The sequence below is a fragment of the Temnothorax americanus genome, unplaced genomic scaffold (assembly GCF_048541705.1).
Source record: "Temnothorax americanus isolate GAGA-0224 unplaced genomic scaffold, ASM4854170v1 Scaffold26, whole genome shotgun sequence".
Classification (NCBI taxonomy): Eukaryota; Metazoa; Arthropoda; class Insecta; order Hymenoptera; family Formicidae; genus Temnothorax; species Temnothorax americanus.
In genome coordinates, this window is record NW_027509401.1 from 2,055,783 (window position 1) to 2,079,692 (window position 23,910).

The window sequence follows — 23,910 nt, forward strand, 5'->3', positions numbered from 1 at the left end:
AAATGAGAGGCGCCTATAAATTTTCCACTATATAAATTTTACATCAAAAAATAAAATTTCAATAATATTATTACTGAATTATAAAAAAGAAGACAGTATGTTATTACCTCACGTCGGATAATTGGATCAAAATATTACATCCAATCTGTCTCTGTTACACACACACATATGAAAATTAATGTCAAATTAAATCACTTGCGACATTTTTTATATAAAATAATTCACATTGTATAATTTCTGTCTTTCTTAATAAAGATGGAAGGAAAATGCACCTCCTTATCTTTTATGGGACGAAATCGGGTGCGAGAAATCGCCGTGGTACCAAGACGCGAGAGATGCCGCGTCTCTAACGAGACGCAACATTAACGATCGTAATTATACCAAGATTCGGACGGTGATAAAGAGGCGTGCGTTATTAGCCCCGGGTATAAAGATTCGACGAATGAGAAAAGTTACCGTCTCAAGGCTGCGCGCTTCTGCTCGAGCATGTACGGGGTAATTGAGACTCCTCGGAATATCAGCGTCTTCTTCTTCAAGGAAAGCGGAGCGAGAAAGGAGCCGTGCATGTCGACTTGATCGAGCTCCAAGGTCTTACGAGAAATCGCGCCAAAAGCCATCGCTTGTATGCAAGATTCGCCTCTCGTTTGCAATCGATTTCTATTGATTGATAACGGGCGCGTTCAAGATAGAAATTATATATATATTTTCTTAGAAACCAAATTTGATCATAAATCAGAAAAAACATCGATTTTTACTGCAAAGACGCAAGGAAATAACAGAATCTTATTTTTCAACTGTTTATGTTAAGTGAGCCTTGAATTAATTTTGAAGCTTGTAACCAAGATTCTTATAAAGTTAAACTTCAAAAATTTACGAAAGATTATAACAAATAAAAATTTGAAATCAAATAACAGCAAAACGTGCTACGAGCAGCTGAGATCCAAAAAAAGGTGCTTTCAAAGTGTCATGGTTATCCCTAATTACTCTCGAGGCATTCTCACGTCGTGTCTCCTTTTATCGCGGCGCGAAGGCGAAAATTAAACGCCCATCGACGAGTTTCGCCCCACACCGCGCGTCCGGTTTATCGAATGAGAGCGTGCGCACACGCTTGTTATCCGATAAGATATTAAGCCAATTACAACGCCGTCTGACACACGATTCTACACGCGTACCTGTCTATTCACATGAGGTGTTCGGGAAACAGAGCCGCGTTGTGTTGCTCTCGTTCGTGATCCGGTAAGCAGGCTGTGTGGTTATATGGCCCTTTATATATGCCGCCCGAGGGGATTTTCTGTCCAAAGATGAGATTACGTACCGCAATTCGCTTTCACAAAATTTATTTCATTTTTCTTACGTCGTGTATTTATAACGATTTAAAAAACGACGTTTCAAGAACAATCTTGAAAAAGTGACGTAAAATCCGTAAAAATGCTGGAAAGTCTGAAGAGTTGCTAACTTCCGATGTAAAATAGGAGGAACGTAAAAGAGCAGCGAACAATGCGGAGACATAGAGAAAGAATGCAAATTAAATCGAGAATTATTTTAACCCGGTCTGACTTGGTCGGACATTTCCACTTGATATAGTTTTTAGAAATCGACGAAAATATTTTTCAAAAAAATCATCATATTTCCGCAAGTCGTCGTAGTAATTTTAAATTTGGAATGATATATTGCTCGCGATAAATAATGTCTCTATAGTATCGAAGTGCGATTTAGCGAAAACTCGTGCGAAAGTTACACAATGAAGAGATGGATAGGATCGCGGAAGTTGCCTAAAATATCGCCAGAAATGGATGGACTTTGGAAAGAAAATTATATCGAACTTTTCTCTCTCAATAACACTATCCAGTAACCCGAAACTCAAATCTTAGTTAAACACTCCTCCCTCAACATTGCCCCAACTCCCGTTTTAAATTACGCCAACTCCTACGTTCTTCCTCATGCATGAAATCATTAAGTGCATACCGGAGTCTAGTGGATCTCGTGACTCTTTCAGTTGCTCCTACTCTCGTCCATCATAATTTACCTTGAAGTATCCATAAGGATGTGGAATATATTCATCGTACCTCTATAAAAATGTTTCAAAAGGAAACTTGGAAATTAAGAGAAAAATTTTCGCAGCGAAAAAAAATTTGCGGTATTAAGAGAACTTATTGCAGGAAAATAAAACATGTAGTAGCGTTAGCAAAATGAATTTCGAAGGTCCGACCGAATGTCCAAACTCATTAAATCACTGCAGGTGTGCGATGTAACTTTTGCCATTGAAAAAAGTTGACTAATTAGTCTCGTACAGATGCGTGCGATAGCAACAAAAAAATTCTCGATGCATTGCAGCGCGCAATTTTTACCGAAAAGTTATTTTAGTATGTTAACCCAAATATTGATTCGTAACAAAACTTCTCCGTATAAAAACGTTATTAAAAATAGAGATTAGAAAGTTAATAACGTTATCATGCAATAACGAAAAAATCAATCAATTTTATGTAGAAACTAAATCAAGATAAATTATATTCGTAACTATATAGAAACTACACACAGGCAAAAAATAATTCTAACATATCTAACTCGTTTTAAAACATTTTGACCTGTAATATCGAAATTACGCGCTATGTTTTACGAGTAACAAATTAAATTATTACAATATTACAGTGTCGATAGCCAACTATAAATTCGAGCGCAGTCGTGCCATTAACCGACGTTTAGCATGGCCATTCGTCTGGAAAAGCCAAGGCGAACGCTTGTAAAAGTCGGCCGACGACTCGTCCGACTCGCAGCCTGAATTCCCAAGTATCGATACTCTAATTATCCGGTTAGCTCACTCGTCACGCTCGAGCGTGCGTCTCTATTTGCGTTATCTCGCCGGCGTTAAGCAATAAATTGCCACGATCGTTAACGCCTGGACGCGACTTTATAACAACGATCAGGCGGCGGGGACTCGGTGGCGGGGGCTCGTAAAGCGCGATACGCAGCAGCAATTTTTCCGCAATTAAGAGGGTGCGTATCGGCCGATAATGGAACTAAACAATAACGCGATAAAAGGAGTGTCAGGGCCGGGGCCGCGTGCCGCGTCGCGAGTTGTACGCACGCGCGTCGTAAAACGGCGATATAAATTTCCTGAAAATGTCAACGTGTCGGCCGTGGCGCGGCTTAATAAGCTCTCGCAGATACAATCGCGCACGTTAATGTTGTTTCGCAGATCGATTAATTCTTTCCATATCTTAATTCTTTCCTAACTCCTATTTATTAAGAAAAATATGTTTTCATGAATTTTGTAACTCAAACTCAAATAGAGTTATTACAAAAATTTCTGAAAGATTTTAACGCAAGTCGTATACACACTTTTTTAAAGGGAAATTCTTTGATGGATTAAATTAGCATCTGCAGTGACATCTGCTGTTATGAACGAAATGAACGAATATATCGTGTGTCGGGTATCATATATGCTATGTACAGTTGTAAATTACAAATAAAATATTGACAGAAAGAACGAAAGAGTAAAATAACCAGCAAAGAATCGAGGTACAACGCCCGTCCCTATCACTGCCAAATGGTTTATTTATGCGCACGATAAAGCGAATATAACACGCGGGTAAATTTTTCAGACCCGTATCGATTAATTAGCCAGCTGATAAACAACCCGCTGCCTGTGAATGAACGTCGGAGAAATGATACTGAAACCACCCAAGGCGATCATGCGCGTTCCACTTATTACGCAAATAAACCAGATGCGGATATAGAAAGAGAAAGAGAGAGTTTGCTAATTGCAATAGAAAACCACGAGAGACTAAATATCGAAATATCGAGTTGCATTGCAGTAAAAAGGAAATTTATTTCCATAAAAAATAATTATGGAAATAAATTATGTCGTAATTTAGAAAACAAAACGGATAGAAAATTTCTATAATTATTGAAACATGCTAAAATAGGAAAGTGAAAAAATAAAAGTAGGTAAAAAATAATAAAAAAAAGAAAAAATCTGAAAATATTCATCTGGAAAATGATAGATACATAATATATATAATTATATATATATATATACATATATATAGTTTCTTACAATTTTGTATTCTGCAAGTAAAAATAAAATATGTAATTTTTTTCTCGTCGATTTGTCAAAACACAATCTTCCTTCTAAAAGCAATCATATAATTTTCGCGTATAGAAATTTTACTAAATGTTATATTTGAAATAATCAGCAAATTCCAGTGCACGCGATCTGTCATAATTATTCCAAAATGTATTGAACGTACGATACATTACCCGATAAATAATGGAGGCATTAGTCAGCCGTTAATCACAGAGCTATTTTGCTCTGTTTTAGCTATTTATCGTTTAAAACTGGTAGTGTGTACGTTCTTATATTACAGTGACGAGGAATCAATATTTCTTTGGTCTATACCGAACGATTACCATACATTCCGTATATGCTGTTAGAATTAATAGCGGTATAATGCCGCGATAGTATCGCGGTGGGTTCTACTACTTTGCGAACAAACTAGATGTAGATATTCCAATGGTGGTATGTATAACGCTGCCGCGATGCCGATCGATAGCATAACTGTGTCGTTCGGAATTGGAAATTCCGGAATGCCGGCCGCTTTCGGATTCAGAAAATTCTATTATCGCGCCGAATTTCCCAGGCGCAAAAGTTCCAAAGCGGTAGATTCGACGTGCGAAAGTATCGGTAAAACTTTGGTAACGCGATTGCGTCGAGCCGCTTGCGATCGGCTATTTATTCGGTCTACTTCTTCGTCAACGTGCTAGATGTAGATACCTATTCTAATAGCGACATAGCGCTGTGATATAACGTCGATCGATATAGGAATAATTTCAGGGTGCTTGGGAAAAAAAGAGTATAAGGCATAATTGAAGAGACAAACGAATGGAGCTATACGCCATATTTATAGCGCCACAAGAATTATCGGCTCTCGAGCTCAGTTATTAATGGTCACGATAGAGTAACCTAATATTATACTATCTGTAATATTGCTATTAATTTTGTAATATAGATAATGGAACAGGTAATAATAATTTAGCTTCACAATGACAAATCAATTCTCATACAAGCGCCATATGTCTCATATTATACACTTATATATCTTTAATTATATGAATTTTATATATATATCTCGCTTTATTCATTAACTTGAGAAAAGATGCATTAACTAATCATCGGCAGCCAATAATAATTAAAATTATTAATTAAAATAACAATACATTTTTAATTAAAATATTAATGTTTCTTTCCTTCTGGATGGCAAATAACATTGATGGCAAGCATAAAATTCTGATTCAAACATAATCTGTTATCTATTGATTTTTCTTTTTCACGTATTTTTTCCCACATATCCGTACCTACAGCGAAAAAATAGAGAGACAAGAGAAAAAGACTTCATATGATGCAACAAATTCTTTCGATTAAAAAAAAAAGTAATCTATCAAAACTGTCTCCGTAATTGTAGCATTCTGAAGCCTTGAATCTCGAAGTGACGGTTCGTCGCATTGTCAGATTTATCTCGAGACTATTCCCGAGTTCTGCAGCCGTCGGATCCGCAGATGCGATTGTTACTGCACAAAAACCGGCCGGAACTTCCGTAACAACCTAATACATACGGGGTGAGGAACAAGCAGGGAGGGAGGGAGAGGGCAGTTGGGAGAAGCAGGGGTTGCTCCGGAGGCTGAACGGTTAACTTTCGTGACGAGGGTACGAGGCGGACGAAGTTTTCGACGATTCGACGAAGCGAGAAGAGAAGGATAGGCAGGGAGAAGGAGCGAGAGAGCGCGAGCTCCGATACTTCCACATCAACGTACTTAACTCCCAAAGCGGCGCGAAGAGACGACGCGGTAGGTAGGTACAATGAAAAGTGCCGGCAGAGAGTGGTGATTACCACCGTTGAAACTGTTCTGGCACTTCGACACGCCTTCAAAAAGTCGCCCGGTCGTTTACTTTTTGTCGACCTCGCCCGATTCTCTCTCGCGTTTTCGAAGAGTGCTAAAGAACTTTGAAATTGCGGCATTGAGTATTCAAAAATGAAGCTCGTAAAAATGAGTCGACCGAGGTTTTCTTTTAATTTATAAATGATCAAATCTGAAAAAGGATTTTTTGCAAACTATTCCGAGCCTCTTAATCAGTCACACTTAAAAATTCAGTCACGAACGCGGCATGTACTTGGCCTTTCGCATAATTTGATAAAAAGTTTAAAAATGACGTGCTAATTATTGGATATTTTATTGGACAAAGCTCGACTGTTTCGAAATGCTTCATCGTATCGGCGAATGGAAGATTAACGTTGCGCAACGGTAATTACTGCTTCCGCATGGCTCTTATAAAGTTATTTGCATTTAATACAGAAATACAATTTCATTATCGTGGCTGGTCTGGCTTTCTAGCTCGGCTATATCATAGCCGCTATCTCGGTCGTAACTCGACTCTATAACAGAATAGCGCGAATAATCGCGTCGTTTTCCCGTAATTTATAATTTTTTTCGGCAATTTAAACCTTGTAATCTCACGCAGGTTAATAGACTATCGATGTACGTACCTGTATAAGAGAAAATTATTTCTTTGACCGTCATATTATCATGTTTTTAAAAATACGCAAAAAAAACCACACGAAACAGCATGATTCTTTAACAAGAAATGTTATATATTTCCAGCAATCAATTTTTTTTATCAAAAAGCTGACTAAATTGCTGAGGAAACTGTTCATGTTAATTAAAGTAATTATTAAACCGTGCAAATTTCCGCAAAGACAAATTTAGAAAGATACGCTCTCGAAGTTTGGATACCAATATCGCGAGATTACATATTAGTTATCTGTATCTCATAATACACGTGGTATAACATTCGCGTACGGTAATAGCGCGGTACCAGAGTGTAATGTAACGTAATGTAGGGTTCCAGCCTTGGGGCCACGGAGGTTAATTCGCGCGTACTTTTCGTGGCGAGAAGGAGCGGTTACAAAATCACTATTACGAGGCCATCAGCGTGTGTGTGTGTGTGTGTGTGTGTGTGTGTGTGTGTATGCGGGCCGAAAGGAGAGGCGGGGGGGGGGGGGGAGAGCCACGGATTTAATCCTTTACCGCAGAAGCGAATGTATAGTATACGCGCGCGGCGGAGATTGTGCGGACGCGCGCTTGTGCGCGCTTGCCGCACACAGGCGGGTAAGCAGTTACAGGTTTAGTATATATACGGCCGGGAATTTATACCGCAGGAATATTGATTCTCGCGCGGGAGGCTTTCCCGCGCCATCTGTCAGCGGCACAGAACCGGGGGGGCCCCGGCTCTCTGCTCAGCCGTGTGCATTATAGACTCTGTTGGCGCTCGGCTTAGTTTCGTAAGCCGACCCCGGCCGCGGTTAGATAATATTTGCGCGTACGCGCGCGCAAATAAACACGCGCCGCGTCGCGAGTCTCGCGTGGAATCGCGGAGACTTTCGCGCGAGCGGCGAGCCGCTGAGAATGCTGATTTCGCGAGCCGATATTGATTAGTCCGACCAGTCCAACACTGCAGTTTCAATCGGAACGTGTCCGGATTACCAACGAGACTGAATCTCCCACCCGCTTTGAGAGTGGCTCGTTAACAAAAATCAAATGTATTTAACAGTTTGCCAGATTTAGCATTATCAAAATTCCCGATTGATCTCTATTGAGTATTATTCTCCATCACACAGAGAACGGCAGAACTTTTTTTGAAGCCGCTCTGTATGCGTATCAATGTAAATAATATGGCACATGATATGCTAAGAAAGCTTAAACGTCATAGAGTATCAGTATCAGTACTTTACTTTTTAAACTGAGGTATATCTTTGATATCGATATTTTGTTTTCGATATTAAGTAGATATTAACAGCTGCAAGATAGGGCCGACAAGAAAAGTATCAATGCGTCCTAACAATCACTTCACAATCTCTTGTAAATATAAGTTCTAAGATATATCTCAGCACGCTTTTTATCTTTAAATACACTTTTATAATAGACGTCTATCATATTACTCTTCACCAACTTATCGTCACGAAAATTCTTTAAGTATTATATAACAGTTTTCACTTAAATATTACAAACACAATAAAATTCTAAAAAACAAAAATCTCCCCGAATAAACTGGTTCTCAGAGGTAGAAACGAATGAGAAGTGTATAGGCGAAAACAATTCAGCGGAAACTGAGAAACAATCTGCGCCGTCGAGAAAATACGCCACGCTCGAAAGCACCTCTGAGCGACGTCTTCTCGCGGCTTATCAGCGTCGTCATAACTCAAGAGTACAACTAATAATTAGAAGGCAAATACGTTCTGGTATTTCAGGTGTCAGCGGCGGCGGCGGCGGCTGTGAAATACGAGCAGCTGTTAAAGCGGAGCGGGTCGCGCACACGACGGCTGCCGGAACGTGTACGTGTGTCTACTCCGGGGCACGTTACATCCGGTCGACGAAAGCAAAGCGCGACGCGGGGATATGCAAAAGATCCGAAATCCGCAAAGTGGGACAGCCGCCGAAAATATACGTTATCTCGAAATCGCTCCGAAAATCGTTCCGAAATACCATTTCTCCGAAACGCTCGGCGGCGCGTAAAATACCCCGGAAAACGAAATGAGCCATCTTCATCTCGAATTATTCCCGAGTAATTAATTATCTGAATTCATATCCATTTTCTTTTTCACATTTATTCACATTAATTTTCGAGATATTATCGTACGATTTCGCGCAATTTTCCCCGATATCGAATTATGCGTTTCTGATTGACGATATCCCGTTATATATCCAATTCATGATTCCAATTCGAGTTCGGAGAAGGAAAATTCACCTATTTCCGCCGTGAATGGAGTCGTTCTCCACGTGAGAAAATGTGTCGGCACCGGTTATCAAAACTAGATTAGTAAAAGCCGATACATATTTATCCTACTGACTTGGACGTTTTTCGGAATCCAGGTCACGATGATTTATGATCGTGCGACGTTTGAAGTCGATGTAAAAGGAAACAGAAGTCCCTCGTGGTGGCACGTAACACGTTACTTTGAGGTCCTATTAGACTGCGGGGGTTGATCATGGTTAATGCTAAAACCAATCGACTTTAAGTGGCATCGATGCTTCTATCGCGGGAACGGCCTCGTTACAACGAGAATTAATTCGGAGCGTACGTTATCACGCGCGAAAGAGCGCGAACACTCATTATCATCGTTATCGGGACTCTTACGATGCTTTATCGATATTTATATCCGTAACTGACTCGTAACGATCGACAACGAGTATTTCGCGCTCGAGTGGCCGATTGCTCGAACGATTTTGTATTAGTCATGACGACGATAAATTCGTTCGATAACTCTAATTACTCCTAAACTATTTTTCGCAGTTGTAAAAAACGCACTATTTTAAACTGAAAAAAATATCGAGGTACTCAAGAGTTTACTCGTTTAACTACCCACTCTGTCGCTAATTAAATTTATATTTAAAAAAAGTTGAAAATGTTATAAAAGAAAACGCTTTAATCTATTAGAGTCTAGACAAAAACAGAGACTTAATTAAATCAAAGAATTTAATTAAAGCTTTTTTTCTCTCGTACCGTATTTTTCGCTTTATTACGATTTCTTATTTTAAAAACAACGTTACTTAAAAAACGACGGAAAGACCTACATAGGTGTGCGATGCCAGTCCTTACATAAATGGAAGAAAAAGCGATAATACCGGAAATGGAATGTTGCTCGAAACACGAGTATCTTGTAATAACATCGACATCTTTCCGTCAAGTTTCATGCCCTCGGCATTACATTCTACCCTGCGCAGTTTTATTAAGAATATATAAAAAGACGGAACATAAAATATCCATGTGAGCGGGATGCGGTACGAAGCTCACGAAAGGGAGAAAAAGCAATCGGCCATATATTGGAAATGGACCGTGACTCTCGACATCAATATCTTCCCCCGGGTTTCAGTCCCCTACCGATTCTATTCTCCCGCCCTGTTATAGTTTTATTAAGAATATTAGAAGACGAAGTATGAGATACCTGTTTGAAAATTGGAAGGTCGGAGACGCAAAAGGGAAGAAATGATAATCAAACATATTGCAAATGGACCGTGACTCTCTCGACATCAGCACCTTTCTTTCCCCTCGAGGCTTCATCTCGCCCAAGGTTTTATATTCCCTACCCTCCTACAGTTTCGCTAAACATATATCAGGATGAAATATAAAGTACTTATTTACACGCGACAGGGAACGTAGTGTCTGAGGCGTAAAGAGACAAACAGCACAGTTGGCTATATTAAAAACAGACTCGACCTCGCAAATCTTCAACATTGCGTTCTATTAGCTCACAGATCCCAGATGTGACGTAAGGAGATAAATAAGATAGTTGCTTTTTCTCAGGACGCGGTTAAGATATCTAGGCGAATAATTTAGAAATTGAAAGAGAAACAGGAAAGGGGGGACAATTAGCCGTGACAATGAATGACCATAACTGAATTTCTTCTTTGCTTCAAAAGTCATCGTCCTAATGTTACGCTTCCTGTTATTTTCCTGGAATTCCAGAGTGCTAATGTAGTCTTCGTGTCGACATCTACCGAGACATCTTCCGCCGGTCGCCAGAAATATTGTAGGGCCCGTACGTCTTGTACTGACTCACCGTACCGGATGGAGAAATTACGCGACGGCCTTAATTAATCGAGAGGAATTAAGTCGTTTGTCTCCCGGTGCAATTAACCCACATCCATGTAGTTGCGTTACATGCAGAACCGCGCGCCGTCTCACCGTGATTCGTCCCTTCGCATTTCACTATCCTGTTTTTCATCCGGAAAGTTATTGCATGCGTGATTGACACCTTCATCATTCAAGATATATATGTACAGTTTCCAATTAGTATCTGTTACGAGATGTCGTGCTCAAGGAAAAACTTGACTTTCTCACATTTTTAAGCACAATGTAATATTGTATTGCCATTTAACATAACGTAATAAACATAAAATAGCAATTCATTTCTGTTTTATTTCTTGGTGCCCGAGGAAAGTAATTTATTTATTCTCACAGCTTTCCCTTTTTTCACCATAACTGCCGTCTTTTCAGTAAATTAAAACAAATGAAAATGTATTTGCCTGACGATAATAAAAATAATCTCTTTTTTTTTATAACCAGTTAGTTAGCGTAATTAAGAAAGCAAAACGTCACGACGCGGAAGTCGACCTTTCCAACGCGGACAAAGCGAAATTAATGAAAGCAAATGGGAAGGGAGAGAAACCATTAATCACGAATGAACAATTTAATCTTTCGAACGTTAGACTAGGTACCGCTGCACTTAATAACAGCGCGTTCCGGCCAGGCTTAAGATGTTCCGTTTTATATTACCCGCATATTCCAGCTCTATTTTTCAAAGCCAACGAGAGTCGCGATGAAAATCCGGGCGCGACTCGCATTCCATTCCGTTACTCCTACGCCCTGTATTCGTTCGCGTACACAGGATGTCCCGAAAATCGCGCATTGCCCATGAATTACAGATAATGGAAGTCAAAGCGTGCGGAATGACGAGTTATTTGACTAATCGCAGCGACAGCATTTTTATCGAGAGCCTAATCATCGAAACTTTAATTACATAACTTGAAATGCATGAAAAATATAGTACTCTTTCTCTCTCCCAAATTTTCGACAAGAAATGATTTCGACTCCGAATTCGTCAAGCAGATTGTCGGTATCGAATGCAAAGCGACATGGCTGCGGCACTCCGTGGAGATCTCTTCCAACCCGTATCTCCTCGGTTTACACAGATAACCGCTCCGTGTGCTGTTGCTCACGGCGGTAGATACATATGTACGATACACAAAGACGTGAAGCAGAAAAGGAACATAAGGAACGTGAATGCGAGCCTCCCGACGATTGTGCGACGTGGGAAGAACCATCATAACTCAAATAAAGTTCCCGATGCTCCTTGCCGCATTACATCTCCGGCGCTCTTTCCGCCCATCATTTTTCCGATTTTGCGAGCTCGAGAATTCTGGGATGAAATAGCTCGAAATGGAGTGTTTCTCGTATCAATTTTCTCATAAAAGGTCCGCAGATAAGTTGCTCTAAAAGTATTATCGCTTGTATCTAAGGATTTTCTAACCAAGCTAGAGAAGTTTTAATAATATTTCGATTAGATACTGTCCTTGTTTATAGGAAAGACAATTGTTTTTGATAAATTCTGAAAATTTACATTAAATATAGAAAATAAAAAATTATTTTATATATAATACTCTCATTTTATATATATTATTATATATTGCGCAATTTAGTAGTCATTTTATTACTTCCCATTATCCAATGTCTATTTTATTAAATATTTTTCTATATTTCTCTCGCCAGAGAAATGTTTCTGTTAATTGCCGTGAAATTCACCGAAAAATAACGCTGTGGCGTTATTATGAGAACTGTCATCAGGAATTGTGTCTATAATGTATTGTGAGATGTACGCGTGACTGCGCTATCGAACAGCAAGGAAGGTCTCGCGTGGACACGGCCGATTAACGATCGTTCCCCTCGATGTTTCGGGCTGCGAAACGCGATACAAAAGCGGCGATTAAGGCGACAAATGAGTAATTTCGCGCAGCGTACGGGCGCAGTCGTGTTTGCGTAAGAGACACGCATGACTAAGCTGCTCGCGTGTACGGGTGTAACGAGCTTAACCGCGATGACGGGACCCTAAAACCTAGCCGACGACGCACGCGGTACACGCGAGAAGGGTGGTTTTAGACCGTGTCGATAAATTATTCGTCTTGTTCGCCGTATAGCCGAAGGCACGACCGCATACGCGTTCGATCGCAGCCCTACATCATGGGATGCTCAAGAAGTATCTCGTAGAGACGATAAACGACGCGGAGAATGTCGTAAAGAGCAAATCCGAGACTACGGAGATAAATACAATTACACGTAAAATAACTTTCTGATATACGCATATAAACATTGTTATCGTTATGGAGAACACCCATTGTGATTTTCGAGAGCTGGTTAACGGCGTGACTTACGTATAAGCCGATGCTAATTAAGCCAATTTATCAATTATCAACGTAATTCAGCTCGAATTGTCAAACTAATATCATTAATGCTGGAAATACAATATATCTTCTTGTTAGTAAATTATAGTATTCATTTAAACATGCCGTTTAACATGCCGTTCATTTAAAAAAGAATGTGTGTCACGTTTGTTCGGTCGACGCTGTAAAAGGCACAGAATCCGTGTGCTCGTTGCGATAAAATTAATCTCAATCTCCGCCCTATTCCTACACTCGTTCATAATGCATGACGAGCGTCGTTTCGAGACACCCTATGCGCGCGGCAACAAACACTACCCTCGACTGTCTCACTTGCGGTCGTGGAACAGTCGTTTTATGTCCCCCCGAAAAGAGTTCTCTACCCTCCGTATATGCCGTAGACTCGGTAGCATCGTTCGTGCCCGCGGCACGAAGGGGCTGATAAATAAGTCAAACGAGTCGATTAATATTCAAACAGTTCTGAGAGAAAGAGAGAGAGAAAGAGCGCGACATGTTGGAGAACCACTCTGTTGCCCCTTCCCCTTTCCTACCTTGTAATGGTAATCTACTGTTCTCGACTGAACCTTGTCGGCTTTACCTTCTCCCTATGCGATGCACAGGAGATAGGCACCTCCAGGAATTATCGAGGAAGGGATCGAGATTCACTCCGATCCGATCGAAAGTGCAAACCCTGTTCCGGAACGGCCAAAATGTATTCGAGGCAAATGAAAGCGTTCTTAAATCAGTGTCACTTTCGAGCTCTCGGCTGGAATGAAATCTATATACAGTAGGCTGAACGACAGGAAGTTCCTATTTATTTCTTTAGGCTGATAGGTAATTTGGCCTTTTAGGATCCGTAGACACGAAAAAAAGCGATCTCTGAGTCACACGCACTCCGCGTATATTTTTAAAAACCTAGATTTTATTACAGAAATTGGAGAACTAAAACATCTAAAAATATTTTCGCCACTTCGGAAACAATTTCAGGGCCATTAATTGTATAACAAGACCTTATCCCATGTATATTTATGGCTGTTTTATGATCTCGCTTTCTTCGTAAACATATATAGGCTGGCACATTCACCCTATATTCTATTGTGTGATCTATAATACCGAATTACGGATTAATCGTACATTCAATTATTAAATGCCCCGTCAGTAAAACGCCGTTTTACTTACGATCGTCGATTCGCAATCGAGAGCTCAAACGAGGACAGCTGCCAACACGAGGGAGGGAGACACGGCGAAAAAAGAGCGGGGCTGAAAGCAAGTGGCGTTTTAATTACAACGGACGCTTAATTACCGCGATCGCTCATCATGAACCCTCCTTCTCGAGAAATTCGCGTATTATTCGTGCCCCCGGCTCCGGAGGGGGGAATCGCCGATTTCCCTGCGGACACCCTTGACACCCTCGAAAACTCCTCGCCATTTCCCCGAGAGTCCCTTGTACTTTAGCCCCTCGCTTCACCCTCGACACACAGACGCGCACAAAGACCGCTCTCGATTTCGCAGTCGTTCTCTCATGGCGGATTCCATTCTCTCGAAATCTCGCACTCTCAATACGCACTCTCTCCACCCCTTATAACCAGCAACGTCTCATCCCTTCGCGACTGTTTGCGTACGTCTCTCACGACGAACAAGGGAATAAATCGCAGTGGCGGCTTCAAACAGTAATCAGAAAGACAGCTGCTTCAGGATGCATCACGCATAATACCCGCAATGATTTTATGTATTTCAGATAAACAACGCAAATGTGTAAGCTATTCCATCTCGAACAAGATATCTTATACTATACATCAACATTAATATCATTGTGATATACGTAACTTGCACTGACATTGCGATTTAACTTCAAAACGATTATATTGTAAGTCTGCTATGGAAAAATGAAAATAACGCGCATTAATTTCACGTATTAACTATTACCGAGAAACAATTAAGGACTGAATATAACGTGTATACAAAGAGATCGCGATTTTTAAGCCTATCTTCAAGCGCGCAGGTATCTGAAACTGCCCGTCCCTGAGCGAGTGTCTCTGTAAGCAGAATGGCACTCCGAGACTCTTTCTCTTTCGCCCTCATTTCTCCCTCTCGCTTCGTTCTTTTCTCTTGCTCCATCGTATCTCCCGACCAACCCCCTGCGTTTGTGTGCGAGCCGCTACGCTCGGCTGTACACACGCGAGCGCCTTGCCCCGAGGGTGTGGCATCTATGGACTTTTCGACACGTCAAGCTTATTTTTTTCCGCGTGCTTACGTCCGCGCAGTTAAGAGTACCTGTGGATGTCCCAATCAGCACATCCTGCTTCGTTATAGATTACATGTCAGTGCCTTTAAAAAATTCTTCCCATATCTTATACTCAAATCTACACAACTACCTTTCTTATCTCGAAAATCCAGACTAACAGTGCTAACAAAAATTTTCCTCTTCACGTCCTTGAAAAAATTTTGTAAGAATGTAAGACATGTCAGGTTGGCTGAGTCTTTAATTACTTATTGCTTCATTGTGGTAATGCTGTTCTTTTCTGTTGTAATTTCTTACCCGTGATTTGGTCACGAATTTTTCCTGTAAATTCCAATCTCAATGTTTCGAGGAATACACAGCATTCCCGAGACATCATGTCAATATCATTGAAAGAGACCACCAGAGGGAGTCGACAAAATCATTCGAAAACGCGGAGTTACGGGCAAAATAGATGTATTCAAAATATCGAACGTGAATACTCGCGTCCGCCGTTGATATCGTCGAGCTGGCTGATGGAAGTTGCGGCTTTGCGGTGCGACGAGGGCGAAATCGCGTCGACCAGCCATAAAACCGATCGTGAATGGGGTATCGTATATCGAAAATCGAGAATCGATACATCGATGCCGCAGATAGAGGCATCGGGTAATAATACCGCGGCTTCTATCGCCGCACCCGTCTTTAACTGCTCTCCTGATCATCGTTTAATAGCCGATTGCATCCTCGCAAAATAGTGAATCAGAATTAACATTTTATCAAGAATTCAGAATAAATAAAAAAGAGATTAATGACGGATAAATATAATAAAACGAAAGAACGCAATAACCGATTAAAAAAGTAAGAGAATCATTAAACACACATATATATATAAACAAGAATAGATATCAAATAAAAAGAAAGATAATGTTAAAAGTATTAAATATATTTGATAAATGGAAAAATGTTAAAATATGATTCAATATATCTTAATTGTTAATTTTTTTTAGAAATTTTATCTTCTTCAAAATAAAATAAAAATATTATCTCTATCCTGCTGTCTGAGTTAGAATGTCCTCGCAGAAGAACATCAAGAAGCCTAGATTCTTTCCGTAATCGAGAAATAAAGCCACCGTGATATCAAAATTGTATTAGTATTTGAAACGATTTATTTATCGGTAATTAATATATGACACAATAAAGCTCATCTTTTTTTCGAACGCGTTACGTTACGTATCACTGCATATCAATAAATAAAGTGTTTCGAATACGAATACTTAAAGAAATGATATACGATTTGGAGATGACAGTTTTGGCAAAAAGATGTCGATTCGTGTCAGAGAGCAGCACTGGTTTTTCGCTTGCATTATCGCGCGAGCGACGTTGCGTGAAAAGGACGAGAGTGGTGACCGAGAAAAAGGGCTAACGGCGTTTGCGACTATGAAAGATCTTTTTAGGACGTCGTTCGGATGAAAGCGCATTTCTCTCTTTCTCTCTCTTATTCTCTCCCGCCGCCGCCGTGTTTTATAACCCGCGTCGTAATTCTGAAACGGCATCAGGCGGACTTTTCTTCCGGCGTGCGCGAAGTAAATTTTAAAGCCACCTCCGCGGCGGATGGTGGCAGCGCTAAAAAAAAAAAGGAATATTATCCACTAAGTGGAGATAATGTTCGCCGCAATGAAAAGAGCTGTGTTTTAAAATCCTGTTCATGGTTCTCGAATTTCACGGGTATGCTCGAAGTCCCTCAAGGGAATATATGTACGAGCTAGCGAGCGAAAATTTCAACGTAATAACAATGAACGTTCTGCCTTATTATATCAGAAGAGAAACCTAAATGAGAAATTCTAAAAAAAAAAGCTATATTACACGCGAAGAATAACCTTTGAAAATACATTTCAGATAATATTTCTGCAGATACGCCGTTTAAAATAAAATATAAAAACGCAATCATAGATTTAATTGCAATCGAAGGCATCGGACTCATTATCTGAAATATGGCATATGAAAAGAGCACCAAAATAGATGATTAAAATATCATCTTTTCATCTTTGACAAGTTTGTAATAAATCAAAGCGAAAAGCTTTAGAAAGAGAAATTGTCCATCATCACAGGATCTTTTATTACAAACGGCAATCTCAAAAGTGTATAAAACTCGAAATTGACGTTTTTCAAGCCTCAACTCGATTGCATTCCGTTAACAATTCTGTTATTTCATCGCATTGCATTAGTCGCTTTTGTTACTGCCGCACGTGAAATGGGAAACAGAAAAATCCGCGCCGGGGGATCACTTTTGAAGAATCATCGGGCAAAAAAGGGGGAGCGTAGCGAAACAATTTCGCAATTCATCCCTGTTATTTATCCCGAAACGACCGCAAACGGCTCCGATGATCGCGATTGGCCGGCTGCCAATCCCACTTTCGACGGCATCTACTCGCATGTCGACGTCCTCGACTGGTAAGACAGTCAACTATAACGAGCGGGACGCAGCGACAACATGCGAAATGGGGAATAGCTAGTGGGAGGCAGAGGGGGAGGAAAGGTTTGAAGATGCGCGGAGAGGGGCGAGGGAAAAGGGCGAAAATGGAACGCGGAACGGCGCATCACCACTAGCGAAATCCGACGAGCTATACCCTCGTCGGCGCTCGTGTTTGTCCGTGTATTCATCCGTGTACTCCCGGGGGCGGAGACCGCAGAGTATTGATTTCACCCCCGTCCTCCTACCCCCGTCGACCGCCTCTCACCCCGCCGTGCCCAGGCCGTTTGCACCCCCCGTTGCCGTTCCTGCAACATTTCCCCACCGACACACAGTCGTAGGAGCAGGAACCAGCCCTCACTCCGTCCCTTTCTCGCTCTCTCTTTCTCTCCCGTCCACCCCAATTTCACTCGAACCACTGGTAGTAGCGACGCTACCGACCAGGGCCGGGTCTAGGAGTTACGGAATCCACTTTAGATCCACATTTTGAGTAAATAAATAGTCATTGAAAAAATATAAAGGTAACATTCGTCAAAAAAATCGGCAAGTGACATTTTGTCTAAAATACGCCAAAAAATGCAAAGCGAGATGTTCGTTGCTTTTTCTACAAAATTCTGACTATGAGAATGCTATTTCTGCCAGATGTTTTTCCAATAATGCATAGAAACACTTACGAAAGAGCGAATACTTTTGATAGACGTATTTCTTTATCTATTTCTATGCAAATATCAGTGGTAACTCTTCAGTAAAGACAATTTTTATGTTTCTTAACTATATATGCAAAAATGATTCATTTCGTTTTCAATTTCTCTCTTTTTTGTTCTTTTAGAACAAGTTTGTTTCGTTTTAGAATGCAAAGAATATAATTACAGCTAAAAAGAACTGAGTTCTTAGGCTTGTTCTATTTAAATTCATTAAATTTTTGTGGATTTATAGAATGTGCGACAACACGAGAAAAGAATGAAAGATAAATGAATTACTTGTGCTTTGCTGTTTTTAAAATAAATGAATCAAATATATTTGAATTTGTAAAAAAAAAAATTATTAAATCGGTATATTATTAAATCAAAGAAGGATCAGACAACGTTACATTCTTTACAAGGAAGAAAAATAAACAAGGAATATTCAAGCAAATTTATTTCTTATTAAGATTTATGTTAAAATTGAAAAAAACTTGTCATTTAGATTTGATTAAAATGTATAAATTCTTCAAAGTTGAAAATACTAAATGTTATTTTTCTACATATTTATGTCTAAAAAAAAAACAAAGAACAAAAACTTAATATACATATAATAGAAACAAAACACCGAGAATAAAGCTACGTCAGTAATTAAAAAACTTGGAAAATGTGGATTTTGTTTCCATATGTTTCAAGCTTAATATATGCGGCTCTCTCTGCAGAAACAGAGCTCTGCGGTTATGCGATTCGTTTATCAGGGGTGGCAGAAGACCCAGAGCCGGCTCTGGTGCACCAACACTCCAACACCGATATAGATTCCGCCGGCGCGCTTCTAGGGGCTCGTCGACCGTCACAGACGAAACCTTGCCCGACCGTTCACCAACGAATCAACCTGGTGAGCCAACCCAGCCAGAGCCGTCCGCGTGTGCGTGTCTATATGTATGCGAGAGAGATCGAAAAAGAGAGAGCCCCTTTGAAAAAAGGAGGAAATGTGACGCGAGAGTGACTTGGGGGAAATTCGCGGTGGAAAAGGAGGAAAGGCGAAAGCGCGGACGCGAAGATAGCACTGTGCAGCCTGCATCGACGTCGCGACGCTCACAAGGGTGGGGACGACGCGGAAGAAGGGTTGAACGTTAGGTGGGTGACATCGCGCGGGAAATGGGTGGTGTATCGCGGAGTAAATTTCGGGGCAAAAATGTGTTCCGGGGAGAATGTAATCTGTTTATTCCGCTGTTGCTTTTGTGGCAACGTGAGTTAAAGGCGTACGCAGAGGTGGAGGAACAGGGAGAGAGAGAGAGAGAAAGAGACAGCTGACGGCTTTGTGAGTTTAGTTCATTTAATTGGAAAAATCATACGTCCAATATTTGTAAGTAGTTTATGAGCACGGTGCAGGCGATTATTAATGCGGCACAAGATAAACATTGCAACATGGAGGAAGAGAGGGGAAGGAAGGAAGAGAGAAAATGAGAGAAAGAGAGAAACATGATGCGAAAACCGATAATTCGATTGACCCGAAAGTTTATGACAATTACAACTTGTGATTAATCACGCGGCCTTTTTTATCGACATATACTGACTCCTCATGATGTAACTATAGCGGAAACGTCGGACAATGTGGTTTTTAATAGCATCTCGAATGAACATGAGGGTAATGAAACTTTTAATTAACTGCGCTTTTGCAGTAAACAATTTAAACTTTTGGTTTAACGAGTTTTATAATAAGGATTTATATATATAGGCTAAAACGATTTTATCTAATAGCAAATTACTCTTCAGATTAATTGGGCCACGATGTAAAAAACGAGAGATCTACAAATGCTAATAACATCGAATTATTGTTCCTAGATATCTTCTTCAATATATTTGTATTATTTCACTGATAAAAACTCTCTGGATTGAATCTTAACAATTATTATGATAGATATTAACATTTAATTTACAAAGAAAATATTATTAATTTCCTAAAAGAATGAAATAAAATTTCTACAAACACTTAACCGTAAAAAATCATTGCAAAATACACGTTATACAGAAATAAATAAATAAATGCTTTGCTCCAATTGCTTAAATGTTGTTAGAATAATGTAGAACAGTCTTATACGGAACGGGTTTGAGAACCCCTAACTCTCTCCATACCAGGGTTATAACGGATTATTCCCCTCGGTGCATAGAGCAGTCGACGATGCCACTTTGCTCAGGCCACCATGCCATGTCCCTCGGCTTTCGCCCAACCTCCGCACCCGTTCCGACATCGATGAGCGTCAATTCCGAGTCGACGGGGGCGCGATCAAAAATATTTATCAAACGGCACGTCAAGCGGATCCTTTTCCGCGCGTTAATCCACTCATTCATCGCGGCTCAATTAACCGCACGTCCGAATTATTAAAATCTATCGACACGGAATTAAATGAAATCGTCATAATCACGCGATGATCCTTCGAATTTCGAACAACCTGAATTTATCTCTTTCACGTTTCACGCACCACTCAAATTTGCCGAGGACGAGTTGAGAGAACCAACTTTCAAGAGAGTTAAAGACTTTGAAAAAATTTGAGAATTAATCGTCATTAAACTTTAAGAATTAAAACTAAATACTTGGTAGTCTAGATAATCGAAAGTTGAAAATAAAGAGTGATGAATTGAGGATTGACTGCAATTTGAACGCGATACCTGGAAATACCTGTGACAACTATAAAGTCAAAAAACAATACACTGCCAGAACAGAGATTACATATCGTTTGTTTTGCATGTGAATATACGTTCGTTAAATATTACCTCTCTCGAATAGCGCGGTGATCATTAATAATATCGCCGGCAAATCGTAGTGTGCAAAAATAATGACGCCGCTATTACAATGGAGAAGCAGTCGTATCGATGTCACTCGCCGAATCGGGCGGCGAATAATAGATGACGCGAGTCAATCGGCTGTGTGTATCGACGTGTCGGTATACTTTCAAAACGGCTTCGACAAAGCGGCTGCCATGAACCGCGGATAGCGACGAGAGACGCCAAGTGAAAATACTCGCTGCAATCATCGCACAAAGAGCAGAAATAGTTCATGCCAATTTCTATCTTGGTTGAACTTTATACCCTCAGCAAAATCTACACGTTGAAACGTCATATGGCGTCTATTATATCATCAAAGAGCATATTTATCGTAATCTATACAATATTTGCCTCTAAAATCGATACATAAAATTTGCATTTAAAATTGCAGCTTGCGGAGTGCACGGTTTGCATATGTAAATAGATGAAAAAAATCACACAGTAATACAAAAGCATACAAAAAAGTCTATTAGCATTTAACTATGAAATGAGCACCGAAGACAACTGCAAACATGATAAAAGATGTCTTTTACTGCCGTAATTTAGCGCAAAATTATTCCTTCCTACTCCTCCCTCTCCTCTATAAAATTGATATGTACAGCAAAGCTGCTATCTATTCACGTGTATAAAACTTTATTGCCACGCAGTAAACTCTTTCTCCGCAAAATTATGCGAGAATTTCTCTCTGCTTCCCTCTTTAGAACGTACAAAAGAGCAGCATTACAGTTAACCGGAACGTTTAACAGTTAACACTGTGACGTGTACGCTCAAGTGTCGTCGGGTTTTCCGCCGCGAGCACATACGCGCGTGCCCTCCCAATTTTGTTGCAGTCGAACCGAGCCAAGCCAAGCCGGGGCGAGCCGCGAGCGCATCCGCGACACGTATACGCGAGTTGATTGACGCGCGAATACGTGTCCGGCGTTACATGGCTCGCGAACAAGGTTACGAACGAGCACGTACGTGCGGGACGACGATGACGAGAACGACGACGGTCCCGATGTGTGCCAAGGCGAGAGATACACCGAGGTCCGTTGGAAAACGCGCGGATTTCACGACTCCGTGCGTGTGCACAATGTCCTGTGTACACGCTACAGCAATTTCAACTTAATACATTCGTGAAATATTCCTCGCGGAATATAGCGTCGATTTTTTCGGCCCCGTGCCTGTTGATAGTTAAAATTTTTTATTTTTTAAATATCTCGCCGATTAAAATTGCGGTAAAAATTCCGAGAGTATAAAAGTTTGCTTGAATTCGAGCAAATGATGAAATTTGACTATTTGATTGCATATTTCAAACATTTCGAAAGTTTGAATATAAAAAATGCGCGACAAAAAAGTGAATGTTTCGCGCGACAAGCGCACGGCGAGTTAGATAAGGTCCAGTTTGAGAGAAAAATTTGTCCGCGCACATCCAAGAAGAAAACCCATCCTATTCGCCGCCGTCCAGCCAACCGTAAAATACGATAACGTTTGTTAGATCTCTTCGAGGGAAAATCAAAATAATGCACAACTTTTGATGGCTGTGGATCGAGAGAGAACGAAGCGCGCGCGAGACGAGATTTATTTATGGTGCTCCGCCGTATCTCTCAAACGATATTTTTCGCTTCGCGTTTATTTTCAGATATACATATGCACGCGCGCTCGCGAGCGGAGACTCGCGACAGAAACCAAAGCTCGTATTTTACAATAACGTTCCAGTCGCGTTCGAGAAGCGGATTTATTTATTCAAGTGTCACGGCGATAGTCTACCCCGACGTAGAATAAAACGGAAGCAAATACGTGAAGCATGTCAATGCGATATCGATTCTTTGAAGTTTCCATTTGAATGAAAATAGAAAAATATCATCTCTTCATGTTTCGTGATTTTTTTCATTAACGCATGTTTCTGCTCAATTTGCGAATAGATATAATAAAAAGGAATCCTCGAGACTAATTCAATTTGAGTTACAATTTTATTTCTATTTCCTAGATATTTTGTCTAATAATAAAAATGTCCTCTTTATATTTTATGTAAAATCCATCATATCTTGAAAAATACTGTTGCTATAGGAAAGTCATTCTTTCATTTGCGTTTTAAATTATTCACTTTTATATGAATAAATTTACCTTGTTAATTATCTATTGTTTTACTGTCTAATTACTAATGCATGTCATGAGTATCTAATGAGACATTTCGAGTATTTTTTCCCTCTATAATCTCCTAGTATCTCTTTCAGGCAAAACTTTTTCCGATGCACGCAACGAAACGCAATATTGATGCATGTACGCGCATACCTCATGCGGACTATCGTTTCGTCGCGGTTCGTTCGCGTTCTATGCATATGAACTTATGTAATTGATTCCGTGCCGGCTCTCATCTTGCCGCGCCGCGAGCGAGTTAGGTGCGTACGAGCGTTACGCGTCGCCGCCGACGAGACGAAGATACCGATCGGAGGAGGGAGCTCGAGCTCGTGGCGACTAACGAGCTGCCGGAAATCAGCATTACATATCCGGTCGGAATGCGTCGCGCGCGAGAGAAAAAAAATTCCCCTGTTTTTTATCCCGCTAACATAGCTGTGCGCGCAATTTTGTGCGGAAAAGGAAATCCGTCAACTTAATTCAACTTGTCTCTCTCAAAGGAGAAAGAAAAATTAATTGTAGACATGTCCGTTTTTCAAATCACAGTTTTAATATGACAGATACTTTATGAATGCGAAGTAATGAATGATATAATGCTATTAACGTGTATT

General features: G+C 40.4%; 1 protein-coding gene across 3 annotated transcripts in view; it reads right to left on the bottom strand.

Annotated features, from left to right (window-relative positions):
* The window catches only part of LOC143899297 (uncharacterized), a 151,378-nt gene that overhangs the window by 41,115 nt on the left and 86,353 nt on the right, over positions 1-23,910 (bottom strand). The window lies entirely within an intron of this gene.